The 10,391-nt window shown below is 38.8% G+C and overlaps 1 pseudogene; it reads right to left on the bottom strand.

Moving 5' to 3' along the window:
- Nucleotides 1–9,363: 9,363 nt before the first annotated feature.
- LOC130856249 (U4 spliceosomal RNA) lies at nucleotides 9,364–9,526 on the bottom strand (annotated as a pseudogene).
- Between the last annotated feature and the right edge of the window lie 865 nt (nucleotides 9,527–10,391).

Genomic DNA, 10,391 nt, shown 5'->3' with positions numbered 1-10,391 from the left:
TATGGTTAAAATTTTTATCCCTGGTATGTATCCGGAGACCAGGCCTCATGGAGGATAAGTAAATTACCCAAGGTCACACAGCTGTCAGGTGTCAGAGCTGAGATTTGAACCCAGAACTTTTTAAAAAAATATATTTATTTATTTATTGGCTGTGTTGGGTCTTTATTGCTGCATGCAGGTTTTCTCTAGTTGTGGCGAGTGGGGGCTACTCTTCGTTGTGATGTGCAGGTTCTCATTGCAGTGGCCTTTCTTGTTGCAGAGCATGGGCTCTAGGTGCGTGGGCTTCAATAGTTGCGGCATGCAGGCTCAGCAGTTGTGGCTCATGGGCTTAGTTGCTCTGCTGCATGTGGTATCTTCCCCGACTAGGGATCTAACTGTGTCCCCTGCCTGGGCAGGTGAATTCTTAACCACTGGGCCACCAGGGAAATCCCTGAACCCAGAACTTTCTAATTCTAAAGCATATGCTCATCTGGTCTCACCCACCTGTCTCCTGAGAAAATGCTTGGAGGTAAGTAATTATTCAGGCCCAAGATTGCAGAGCTCCTTAGAGGCAGAGCCAGGGCCGGCATTAAACCTGACATTGCCTGACTCCAATCCAGTTTGGGAACACTGATTGGTTGTCAATGAAATAACCTTTTAGGAGTCCATGCTTTTCTCCATTATATTAGTACATTTCAAACACTGATCCAGACAGTAATAGAACCTCGGTACAAGAGCTACCAAAGGAGGCCTTATTCCATGGCCTCTCTCTTATGCTGCCATGAGAATGGACCCACATTTCTGATCACCTGAGGTTTTCTTCTGTTGAGGGGCCTTTCCCGTTGACTACCACATCACCACTCCTTCTTTGGCCTCTTCTGCTGTTAGCAGCTGTCCTTGAAGAACGACTGTGATGTTAAAGAGACTTTATAAAATCCTTGACATATGTTGAGAGTGGTTTCCAAAAGATGATAGTCATTTTGGTTTTGTTTCTTTGTACGTGTTCCATATAAATTTGGCTTGGCTTCTTGATGGATTAGCCATCCGATCATTTTTCAAAACCTAGCTTAAGGTCATCACCTTTGTAGTGCCTTTCTCAACTCCTGTAGGGCAGTACTTATGATCTCTGGACTCTTTATATAGTACTTTGCACAAATCTCTCTGACAAGGCAAGCAGCAGGGTGCCATACTTAGGAGCATCTATTTTGCATTCAAATCCCAGCTCTGCTTCTTTTTAGCTATATGAACTTGATGAAGTTACTTAACTTTTAAAGCCTCAGTTTCATTATTTAAAAAACACGGATGATAATACTACTACCTTAATAATAATACTACCTTATGGGGTCATTGTGAGGATAATGTTGATGATACAGTAAGATGTTTGGGACAATGCCTGGTACATACTAGGTGCTCAATGAACTGCACACACACTGTTGATTTAGCTCGGCTTTTTTTTCTACCTGCCTGTGTCTTCTACTAGACAATGAGCTCCCAGAAGCCAGAGAGTTGAGTCTTATTCTCTTTTGGGTCTCCCCCTAGTACATGATAGGGAGGTTGGCTACATGGGCAAGTGACCAACGCAATTGAATAAGACCCTTTGTTCAGAAAGGTCCTGTACTTGAGGTTTAATGCTCTGAACTCACTATCTTGAAATTCATAACAATTTTGTCTTTGGATTTGTAATTTTTCCTTGAGTTTGTGTTAATGAAATGCAATGGACAATGGAGAGTGTGTCAGGGGGCTTAGAGCTCATATCACCTCCCTGACTCTTCAGGTTGGCTTCTCAGCTGCCTGCTTCCTGCCTCTGGTGCCCTACCTCACCTAGCCTCCCCTTCCCTACCTGCTCCAAGCCTGCTGCTCCCTTCCCCTGGGGAATGATGACCAGGTCACATTGCTAAGATGGGGGATGCTCACCTTTCACTGTCACTCTGAGCCCCATTGGGGGCCTGGATGTGGGTATGGGGAGGGTTCAAGTCAGCTTTGTGTCCCATGGCATCTCTGTGGGGCAGAGTCGTGGCCATCCCTTCCCCAGGCCGGCAGCTCCATGGTGCAATGGGTGCATTGAGTGGCTCAGTAGGGGCCTCTCTAGATTCTATTATTAATCTAGGTACTAGTACATAGTACATTCAGGGCAAAGGTTGAAGTCCCTTGGTGGGAGGGGTGTCCATCCACTGTGGATTGAGGTGGCTGGCCAACAGGAAGGGGAGATTGATTCATTGCCTTGGATGAGATCCCATATGTTCATTTTGCACTGGGCCTGCAAATTATGTAGCTAGCCCTGCTTGTAGATATGCAACAAAATATGCTCATTGGACTGCAAGGTGAGAGGCCAGATAGCACACAGTGAAGGTCGAAGAAGGCAGTTTCTGCAAAACCTAGGCTTTTCATTAAAGATCACAAGCCTAGAAAGACATCTGGGAACTGGAAGTCCCACAGTCCAACCTAGAATGGCATGTGCTTTCCCATGTTCAAACACAGAGCTCACTTTCCCCTTCTTAATTCAGTTATACTCACCTTTTCTCTCCACTCAGATCTATTCCAAGACCCCCAAAATATCCTGTTTTTCTTTTGCCAGGATGAGACAAGGATCTACATTTCGGAGATAGCGAAGTAGTGATAAAATCTCATTAGAAAGGGTTCCTTATCGTGAATATAGTAACTATGCTCAGACACGTTAAGTACTTTCTCTTTAGCAGTCACTATTCATAATGAGAAAGCAACAGATGATAAATTCTGGGCAGTTTTCAACACAGTCTTTGCAGAGGATTTCTCACGGTGAGAGGACAGAGGGACTCTGGCTGTTTTACAGATCTCTTACTTTGCTTCTAGCAGCTATCTCTAAGTCCTCCATCTTCCCCAAACACCCATAAATATCCCAATCCCTAATTACCATGCCAGGAAAGTTCACTTAACTGCTATAATTCCTTCCCATATGTTACATGACTTGAAAAAAAAAGAGGATTGAGGTAAACTTGGCTATATAATATCAACAAATATTTATTGAGACCCAGTGCACTCCAGGCTTCTCTTTATTTGCTAATTCATTGCTGGAAAGGGGGGGGGGGGGGTGGAGGGAGGGAGGGAGTGAGGGAGAGAGACCAGACGTCAATTTGATATCATCTCCAGTGTATGCAGACGAAGAATATGATTTATAGCAAAACACTAATTAAAATGAAATCATTGAAAAATATTTTGGAGCCCAATGGAATTCTTTATAACAGAGTGTGATCTATAGCAGACAATTAGAAGCATACATCAAGTCATCCAACTTGCATGTTATGGGAGGGCAGGGAAAAAAAGGCCAAAATGAGGGAGAAACAGACCTCTGCAGAGACTGTTTTGCAAGATCCAGCGTGAAGTTCCACATTCAACAGCCCTTTTGATAATGCTGCATGAGCCTGCATTTCCATCTCGAAGATTCTGCACCTGGTAGTTTTCCACCTTCTTCCCCAGGTCTCTGCCAGCCTGAGGCCACTGACTCTCATTCTGCCCTCCATCCTCCTTTCTTCCTTTGCCCTCCCTTCTTCCCCCTTACCTTTACCTCCCCCCTTCCTCTTTTAAAACCAGGGATGGCGTGTGAAATGCTAAATGTGCTGTGTACCTCCAGGCACAATGACATTTCATGTGCTGCGTGTTTTAACATTAACTTATCAAAACACAAACAACGAAACTGCAATGCTAATATAAAGTATATATCTGGTCATTAAAAAAAAAGTGCCTAGTGAAAATATACAAAACAAACCCCGTCAGCATCCAAACTGCTTTGAAAATAAAGTGGGATTTGTTTGCAAGGATTTAAATTGGTAAATGATTTGAATTTCTCCACCCCTAGGTGAATGATTTAGATGGCCTTGACCCCAGTCTGACTACAGGGATTAATGTGGGATAATGATTGCTGAGGCTATCATTGCAGCCGGCATCATTAATTATCCTTATTGATTGTAGCTTTCAAAGATAAAGCATTATGCTGACTGGAAAATACCCTCTTCCTGCAAGGTCAAGGCTAAAATAGGGAAGCTAAATAATTGCATTAACAAAGAAATAAAAATAACCTCTCAGAGCATTGTGTAATTAAGATCCAATTACAACGTTTGTTCTTGTTTACAAAATGACAAAGCTCTTCTTGTCAAGTCATTTTCCCGAAAATTGCTTCAGTACACGATAATTGCATTATAGCAGGTAACCAGAAAGGAGCATTAAAAGGGGGATCAGTTTCCTTGGATAGCTGCCACGGCTCTTGCTGTCTGACTCACCTACAAAAGTGTGAGAGTCCCGAGGGACTTGTCTAAAAATACTAATGATATGTTAAATGAAGGGGGTTAGATGGAGGAAGTAATAATTGGGCCTCAAATCCTATTATGTTTCTTTGGGATAGTGTAATGGAGCTTAGAGATAGCCCAAGGATGTTATCGCCCATGTCTTCCTTTACCCCCCTCCCTCTGGCCACATCATTTTCATTGCTGTGAAAATCCTGGCTCTAAAGCCCTATTAGGTTGTAAATTTCTCTGGTGAAAGGGATCAGTATTACAGCTTCTCTGCTATTGATCAGATTTTGGACTCAAAAAAAAAAAGAGGCTTTTAAGTGTAAAACCCAAAGCTACATGTGATTTTCTGTGTGGAAATCTTTCAAACAAATGCTTAGGTTTTTATTCTGCTAAAGATCTTCTGCTACATGTTTGGAAGTAGCAGATATTAAGATCTGATTAGAAAAGGGGTGGTGGGCTCTGGGAGCTGGGAGCTGGTGGAGGAGTTGGGCATCCTCTCTTTAGCTGTGGGACTGAGGACCTCTGCCAGCATTTGGTCTTTTGAAGACTTAGTCAGGTATACCTATAGGTCCCAACTAACTATAAAGTCTGTGCTCTTTTTGATCAGTAGTTCAGGGAAAGACTAAACTTCCAGGCTTGCACCTCTACTACTTGAACCTAGTCTCCTTTTTCAGCTTCACTACTGTCTCATGCTCTCTACTTAATATAGAAGTGAAAGATGGATACACTCTTGTAAAAGATCGTATAATACATAAGTTCACAGAACACACTGTAGAAGCCCCCTGTCTTGGAAGCCCCTGACTCTTAGATCCCTATATATATCAGCTGTTTAGTGTGTATTTTTTTATACCCTTCTGTCTGCATGCATAGATGCATACACATGATTTTTATTTTATATATACGGGATTTTAAATTTTATTCTGCAACTTGTCTCTTTAAGAGTATACCTAAGAGATTTCAAGCAGTATGTACAAATCCATCTATTTCTTTATAATGACTTTGCAGACTTCCAGTGTAGGAATGTATCATAATTTATTTAACCTGCCTCTTACTTTGGGGCATTTAAGTTGTTTCCAATTGTACAGTTATAGTCAGTGCTGCAGTGAACATCTATCTTTGTGGACATATGTGAATATTTCCCTAGGTTGTATGTCTAGAAGTCAAATTTCTGGGGCAGAGGTTATGCACATTGTAAATTGTGATAGATAATAAAAAATTCCCCATCCAAAAATGCTAGTGTACCAATCAACGCTATCATAGAATATGCATATTATAGAATGTACCAGTTTTCCTTCGTATTCACAAACACAGGATATTATTAGTCTTTTATTTTTTCTGTCAGTTTTTTGATAAGAAATTATTTCTATTATGCTTGTAATTTCTACCGCATTTTCATAATGTGGTAGAATAGTTTTTATATGTTAACTGGCCATTTGTTTATCTTTTTGTAAAGTAGCTATTCATATCCTTTGTTCATTTTTCTACTGGGTTACTTATTAGACATTTGTCCCTTTTTTTTTGGTCATTGAAACATCTAAGCACCCTGGCCTGGCCAATTGGTTGCTCTTGCCTAAATCACTGAAGCTTGCAAAACCATGGAGACAGTTGATTAATTATCCATGGTAGCTCTGGTAGTACCAGTAGTCACGTCCTCACCAGACTGTTTCTGTGGTGGGACCTTGGCCTGTTTTGTGCTAACCTCCCTTTGTTCCTGCTCAAGTCCCAAGCTTCCCATTGAAGTGATGGGATATCTGATGGCCTTCCCCCAAATTCTTTTTGTTTAAGTTAGCCAGAGATGATTTCTGTTGATTGCAAAAATAAAGAAAAAAAAAAAAAAGGACTCCAGAAGTTATAGTAATCAACAAGAGAGTGGGTCAGAGTCAAAAGACTTTCAAGGAGATGAGGAGGATCTGAAATTGGTTATGTAGCGTGAATGGCACTAAAGGCAACAAAAATCCTACTGGTATTCAAAGGTTTGAACTTGGCAGTCCCTGGTAAGGATGGTAAAACAATTATTATGTAAAATTATTTAAATTATTGCTTGTGGTGACATGGAATGAAGTGACTATTGAGGATAGACAGTGTATATTGAGGGTCTTTTGGCCCCTCTGTAAATTACACTATTAAAATCCAGCTGTATGTATGTAATGGACAGCTGACTAAACAACATAATCACCATGATGCAGCTCGGATAGTGTTGCAACTACAACTGTGTGTTTTTTATTGTCTTGTCTCAAACTATGAATATTTCCTGTATACCAAATGAATGTTTTTAAGAAAAAAACTCTGAGTAGTTAAGAGGTCTGTTGAAAGAATACCAAATAATGGTTTAACTGGACAACCTTAACATTAACATAGAAAAAAATCTTTTGTTATATTTTAGTGATCCACCAAGAATGAGAAAATATTATATAGTCAGATTATAACATTCTTGTCCCCTTTATTCATTGTGTCTGGTTACAAACTTCTATTTAACTTCAATAAAAGAATGCATCTTAAATGGGGGAATATGTGGAAAACTATTTTGTTATTGCTATAAGATAGCATGAAAGGGCATTCAAGGTCATAAATAGGATCATTGCTCTAGAGCTCTGGGTAGCTTAGAGAAAAGAAATAACAAGTTTAAGTCCCAAAATTTTTGACACAATGTATTGAATTGAAATAGCAGGACTTAAGTAGAATTAGACTAAAAGACTCTTTTATCTCTTAAAATCCCAGGACTCATGTAGCTCAATATCAAATCAAGGTTTGATCCTGTGAGCTCCAAAATTACCCTACTAGTTGAATTCATAGCTTCCTTGAGTTTTTTTCTGTGAAAGTTAAGTAGTCCATCAAGAAAAAGTGAAAGTTAGAGATCTGAAAGGGGTATATATAGGCGCTTTCAGAAGAGCTGGGACTATTCTGAGCTCCCAACTCCCACTAAAGCTCCCTTACTCTCCAGATTAAACAGCCCCTCCTTCATAGTCAGATGAGGCTCTTATAATGTTTTCACCTGAAGAAGACACCTTGTAAAAGGATGCCAACACTCATCATACCTCTGTCCATCCATTGTCTCCATACACATAATTTAGATTAGGTGCCAGAATGTGACTTGGGGCCAATTACAAAATCAAACATTTAGAGTCAAGGAACTTAAACCCCCAAAATAATTTTTTCACTGCTGTATAGTTTATGGTGAATTGCATTTTTCTTGGGAATACACCGGGGAGAGTGTGTATGTTTGTAGAGCATGTATATGTTAGATTTTAGTAGATAACACTTTGCTAAAGAGATTGTACCAATCTTACATTCACATCAGGAGTTTCGTCTGCTCCACATCCTTACCAACACTTGGTATTGTCGGTTTTGTTTTGTTTTGTTTTTTAATTTCAGCCATTCTGGTGGATATTTAGTTATCTCAATGTGGTTTTAGTTTGCATTTCCCTGATGATTGATGACCCTGAACACTTTCATATCTTTATTTTTCATTTGGATATTATGTGAAATATCTCACATGAGGCACATGGTCTAAATTTCTTGATTATTTTTTCTATTAGATCATCTGCTTTTAAAATATTGATCTGTAGGAATTATTTACATAATCTTGTTGTGAGTTCTTTGTTACATATATGTACTAGAAAGATCTTCTTCCACTTTTTAGCTTGCTCTTTACTCAATAGTGTCTTTTGATGAATGTTGCCTAACTTTGTTTATGGCATCTTTGCACAGAAATTAAAAATTTTTAGGTACTCAAAACTATTTTTTTATGATTTGTAAATTTTGAATATTGTATAGGAAGGTCTTTACTGCCTCAAGGTTTCAAAGCTCTTCTTTTACACTTTTAATTCTTAGTGGTAATTATTAAGTAGTACCTTTTTCTCCATACTCTCTTTTGTACTTGTGATGCCCTGTTTATAATAAATTCTATGTATCCATGGATCTGTTTAAAAAATTTTTAGTCTAGTCCACTAAACTATGTCTATTTCCTTAGCAATATAATACTCTTTTAATTACTATAGTCCCCAAATATATTTTGATATCTGGTAGGGTAAGTGCTACCACATTGTTCTTTTTTCAAACATTCTTGGCTTTTATCTTTATGTTAATTTATAATCAGCTTGTCAGGTTCCATAAAATTTTACTGTTGGGATTTTGATTGGGATTGCATTAGATGTGTAGATTAATTTGAAGAGAGAATTTATACTTTAATAATATTGAAACATTCTTTTTGGGAACTAGGTATGTTTCTCCAATTAATAAAGTATTCTCTTATGTTCTTTAATAAAGTTTGTAAGTTTTCTCCATCTTTCATTACTTTGACATTTGATGCTAGGGTACTTTATCACATACAACTGGCTGCTATTGATAATGTTATCCTATCTTCCATTATATTCTCTAAAGTACAATTAACTGCTGTGTAGGAATTATTTTCATATGCTAATTTTGTGTCTGGCCACCTTAAATCTCTCTCTCTCTAATACCAATAACTTACATTTGCTTTTCTTTGATTTAATATATATGATTTGAGTCTGTTGTAGCATCAACCAATTTTAGTATTTTTGATGATGTGTGACATGAATAATTGATTTAAACTATTTTGGAAGAAAAATAGATCTAAATTAAGAGCAATTCCCTCAACTGCTGATTTGTGCTACATTTGTAGTGGGTGCCAGATGCAAATTTCCTGGATTCTCACTGGATAGGGTACACTTTGTTGATTGGATGTGGCTCAGCTTCACATGTCACCAATCATCTGCAGCTCACATATGAGGACTACTAGATAAGGAGAGGCACAATTTGTGTCTATTTTGGAATTATCTTTGTTCTGGAAAAAAATTTTTTTACATTATTTATTGCTGCTCTTCCTTTTCTGAATTAGCACAGATTACTGTGGTTACCTGTATTTTCTATAGATCCCTAAATTCCCACTTAATCATTCCGCCAGTATGTAGGAAGCCTGTACTGTATGTCACTGAGGATGTAGAATTAAATAACACTCAGTCCTTTTCTTCAAGGAGCTTATTGTCTAATCAGGAAGTCCCAAAAGTAATGAATGATTGTGACTCAGAATTCCTGAGTGTGAACCATAACTAAACGATATGATTATACCTGTAGTGGGAAATTCAAATTAGGGCTTGAATTTTAGATATAATGCTACTGAGAGTTTGAAAATATCCAGAAAATGTTTGTTACTCCTCATTGCTTCTGATTTGTGAATATTGATTGGATCACAGAATTTTAATTAGCAATAATCACGCCTTGGATAAACCTCATTGGCTACGATACTGCCACTGCGCAAAGCTGGATCACAGAATTTTAAATGTGAAAGGGATAATTAGACATCACCTAGTTCATTCTACAGATGAAGAAAAAGAGGCCCAGAGAGGCCATGTGCTGTGGCCAAGTGAGTAATCTGTGTAAATGCTGCAATGTGAAATTACATCTCTCCAGTCTCTTTATCTAGAACATCTATCATTAGAACACATGTAATTTACTCTTCCTCAAATGATGCCCAAACTAGTGATATATATTTTTTCAGAGCAGTGATTTTTTTTTGGCCTCTGTTTGTTTGTTTGTTTGTTTGTTTTTGGCTGTATTGGATCTTCATTGCTGAGCGCGGGCTTTCTTCTCTAGTTGTGGCGAGCAGGGGCTACTCTTCGTTGCAGTGTACGTGTTTCTCACTGTGGTGGCTTCTCTTGTTGTGGAGCACGGGCTCTAGGCTCGTGGGCTTCAGTAGTTGCAGCATGTGGGCTCAGTAGTTGTGGCTCAAAGGCTCTAGAGTGCAGGCTTAGTAGTTGTGGCACACTGGCTTATTTGCTCTGTGGCATGTGGGATCCTCCCGGCTATGGATCGAACCCATGTCTCCTGCATTGGCAGGCGAATTCTTAACCACTGCGCCACCAGGGAAGCCCTGGCCTCAGTTTTAAGACATCATAAAATGTTATTGTTTGGTTTTCAAAATATCTGTCAATGTATATCTATCTTCTAGGCAGGAGACTTTTATGAAATAAAATTAAAACAAAAGGTTAATCTTTGGTGAATGCATTCAAACTGAGACATACATGATGTGTACTCCAAATAGATGCTGTAGTTGATGATGTAGATTATATAAGGGTTACAGTCTCTGGCTTTGGATTCCACTAGTGATTTCAATCCAGTTATTCCATT

The sequence above is a fragment of the Hippopotamus amphibius genome, chromosome 6, assembly GCF_030028045.1.
Source record: "Hippopotamus amphibius kiboko isolate mHipAmp2 chromosome 6, mHipAmp2.hap2, whole genome shotgun sequence".
Classification (NCBI taxonomy): Eukaryota; Metazoa; Chordata; class Mammalia; order Artiodactyla; family Hippopotamidae; genus Hippopotamus; species Hippopotamus amphibius.
This window is presented reverse-complemented; position numbering and strand designations above follow the sequence as displayed.